Source organism: Gorilla gorilla, chromosome 1, assembly GCF_029281585.2.
Source record: "Gorilla gorilla gorilla isolate KB3781 chromosome 1, NHGRI_mGorGor1-v2.1_pri, whole genome shotgun sequence".
Taxonomy (NCBI): Eukaryota; Metazoa; Chordata; class Mammalia; order Primates; family Hominidae; genus Gorilla; species Gorilla gorilla.
The window spans coordinates 146,081,249-146,084,599 of record NC_073224.2 but is presented as its reverse complement, the minus strand read 5'-3'; the positions used below and the strand labels follow the sequence as shown (position 1 = coordinate 146,084,599).

The 3,351-nt window shown below is 55.1% G+C and overlaps 2 non-coding genes across 2 annotated transcripts; both read left to right on the top strand.

Moving 5' to 3' along the window:
• Positions 1-2,308: 2,308 nt before the first annotated feature.
• MIR760 (microRNA mir-760) lies at positions 2,309-2,416 on the top strand. Its single transcript, NR_106345.1, has one exon. It is a non-coding gene; the product is annotated as a microRNA mir-760 (primary transcript).
• Positions 2,417-3,066: 650 nt separating this feature from the next.
• Positions 3,067-3,151, top strand: TRNAR-UCU (transfer RNA arginine (anticodon UCU)). The gene is given in 2 exon segments: positions 3,067-3,103; positions 3,116-3,151. It is a non-coding gene; the product is annotated as a tRNA-Arg (tRNA).
• The last annotated feature ends 200 nt before the right edge of the window (positions 3,152-3,351 follow it).

Here is a 3,351-nt window from a genome sequence, read left to right as displayed (position 1 = left end):
AGCTCAGGTTGTATAATGGCTGTTTACTACAGATACAGCCTGAGAAAATTCAGCCAGATTAGAAAAGGGGAAGACAAAACCCACTGAATCTTTCTCCCCAGATGGCAACTAAATACTCTTTTCATTTTTCTTACATGCTAACATTGCTACCTATAAACTGCTTAGTTAATTGTTCAGAGAACCACCACACACCTGACCTTGTTTGGCTGTGACTTTCTTCTTTTTTTTTTTTTTGGAGATGGGGTCTCATTCTGTCGCCCAGGCCGGAGTGCAGTGGCGCGATCATAGCTCACTGTAACCTCAAGCTCCTGGCCTCAAGTGATCCTCCCGCCTCAGCCTCCAGAAGTGCTGGAATTACAGGCGTGAGACACTGCACCTGGCCCCAGTCTTCTAATTGCAGGGTATAAGAAGTACAACCTTGATAGCTCACAGAAGGCTGCACAGGGAAAGCCTGGCTTTCCCACACTGTCTGCTAACACTGTATCTCTAATATTTTCCAGGATACAGGAATTTTTTTGGCTTCATCTAGTGGAATAAAATATCTAAAATTATTCGTTTGAATCATTAAGTGGAATCAAACACATACACATCTTTCCTTAGCACATTGTTTCTTTCCCAATTCCCCCTTTCCAGAATTTTTATATACGCATCTCAACTGTCACTTAATCACGTCGATGACTCCTCATCATTTGAGATTTGGCTCCAATACCCCAGGCAGAATTCCTCTGTATGGTTTTCCCACAGGCATACAGAGCATCTCTTCTCCCATTTCGGCTGTGAGCAACTCCTAAGACCAGTGGAGACCCTGAGATGCCACCAGTGCCTTGCATAGTTCAGAATTCAAAAAAGATTTGTTTAAATAAATACAATTTAAAACCATATTCCATTTTAAGGGCTAATTTTATCCATATGAGAATTCTCCCTGCATGCAATGTGAAGACATTTATTTCATTAAAGGGGCATAACAATTTTAATTATATATATCTATCTCATGTTGTCAAGAAACTTTGTTTACATTAGAGTATAATAAATAGGCCTGGCACCAATCAGGGCTCCGCCACTTACTGTTTGGAGAAGCGATTCACAATTCGCATCCTTGCACGTTCTTCCTAGATGTGCCAAGAATGCAAGACCCTGATCACGCTTTACTTGGGCTATTTCTCAGCGTTGTGTTTGCAGCGAGCAATCTTGAGGGATGAGGTAATGTCTCCCTATGGAACAAAGAGCAGGCTTGCTTACTGCTCACTATAACATGGTGGGTTCCCCAAGCTCAGCATTCCTCTTCTGTAATGCAACCCACCTTGTGTGTAAGCATGCATCTGGGCCCGTGTGCTTCGTTCCTGTGAGAACTGGAGTCCAGGGAGCCAACTCAAAAATGGTGATACTCTGGCTATTGCTTTTGTTGTAATAGTCTTTTATCTCTGACTCAGAAGTCTGGTGTGTTCTGTCAGCATTCATGAAACCGTGAAAGCTAACGTGTTAGTTTGCAAACATAACAAAATATGATTCATCACAGTTCTCCACGCTCACTAGCTGGGAGTCCCTACACGAGTTTTTTAACCTCTCTTAGCTGCAGTTTCCCTTCTTTATATTATAAAGGGGACGGTGGTGTGTATGTACCCGCCTCGTAGCTTCGTCTTGGGGTTAAGTAAGACTGTAAAATCCCTACCACACTGGACTCTTCCCGGGACTTCCCTTTCCCTCTTTGAACTCTGCCAGAGACTATTCTGCATTTGAGGCCTGGCGATGCCGGGCAGGGGCGGGTATGGGTGAAGCACAGGGTGGGCCGCGGCTGGCGGGTTTGGTGCAGAAACGGGCTGTGGCCGAGCCGAGAAAGCGCGCCCAGCGGCCGCCCTGCGAATCCTCCGTAGGCGGGGCCGGGACTGCTGCGAGCTAATAGGAACGGGGGCCGGGCGTTCTGTCTCGCCGCTGCAGTCGCAGAGCAACCACGCGGCTTTGACCGTGTATTTCAAAGGGCTTCGGGGTCTTGCGGATGGGGATCACTGCGGGCACTGGAAACCTGCCGGCCCCCACCCAGCCGCCTCTCAGATTCGTGGCGACCGCACCCTTCTGGGCAGCGGCCCCAGGCCCTCTGCTGTCCCCACCGCTCACAGCCACCAGGAAACCCCGCGGCCGCGCTCGAGCGCGCGCCCTCCGACCACATGCACCCGCACACGCATGCTCCCAGCGCTCCCACGCGTGCTGACACCCTCCCGGCTTCCGCCCACGCAGTCGCGGGCCCCGGGCGCGGGGGCTCGGGGCAGCTGCGCGCCGTCCTTGGAGGCAGGTGCTGGCGGCAAGACGAGCTCTCGGAGGATGCTGCGGCGCGGGGCGCGTCGCCCCCCTCAGTCCACCAGAGCCCGGATACCTCAGAAATTCGGCTCTGGGTCTGTGGGGAGCGAAATGCAACCCAAACCCCGTTTTTCCGAACCCCGCGCAAATAAACACGCACAAGCACGCACACAGACGTCGCCGCGGCCGGCGCTCGCCGCCGCAGGTCCAGGCCGCCGGCAGGCCCGGGCCGCGAGGGAAGAGCCCAGGCCCGAGAGGGGTCGCCGCTTACGTCTCGCAGCCCGAGGGGCGGCCGCTCGGCCTCGGCGGCTCACAGGCGCGACGTAAAGGCCCAGCGTCACCGGCCCGGCTTAACGGTGCAACGGCTGGCTTGGGTCTGCAACTCTGGGGTCCCGGCCGGGCTGGAGCGGCCGCCGGAGAGACCTGGTAGGCGGGGCGCTTGGGGCAGGAAGGGAGCCGGGGAGGGAAAAGCGCGACTGTGATTTGTACGGCTGGGCCCGGACCGTGAAGGGGACCGGGTTGCGGCTGCCCTCACACCGACCAGGTGGGACCGTCGGACTGCGGCCGCCCTTGGCTCAACTGGGTCGCCGACCTTGTTGAGGGGCGACCACTGCGGGGAGACCGAGAGCCTGCGGCCGGCGTTTGAGGCGGATGGCAGTGCCCTGAGCGCGGCGGCTGGGTCTCGGTGACACTGACGACGGGAGGGGCGGTCGGAAGAGCGCGGGGCCGTCGCCTCTGGCTTAACATAGCAGATGCGCTAAGACTCCAACAGGTGGCTCCGTGGCGCAATGGATAGCGCATTGGACTTCTAGAGGCTGAAGGCATTCAAAGGTTCCGGGTTCGAGTCCCGGCGGAGTCGTAACGCTTTTTTTCCCTCCCCCCTGCAATTTATTTTCTGCCTCCATCATGTCTCTTATTTTTTTTTGCTAAAGGGTTTAACTTGTCTCTCATTCCCTGCTCTCGCAATTCACTGCATTCGGTTCCTGCGGTCCTTTCTTCTTAAGCGGCTCGCAGGGTCCCGAGCCCCTCAGCTCCCCGGGCCTCGGTGGCCCAGGGCCC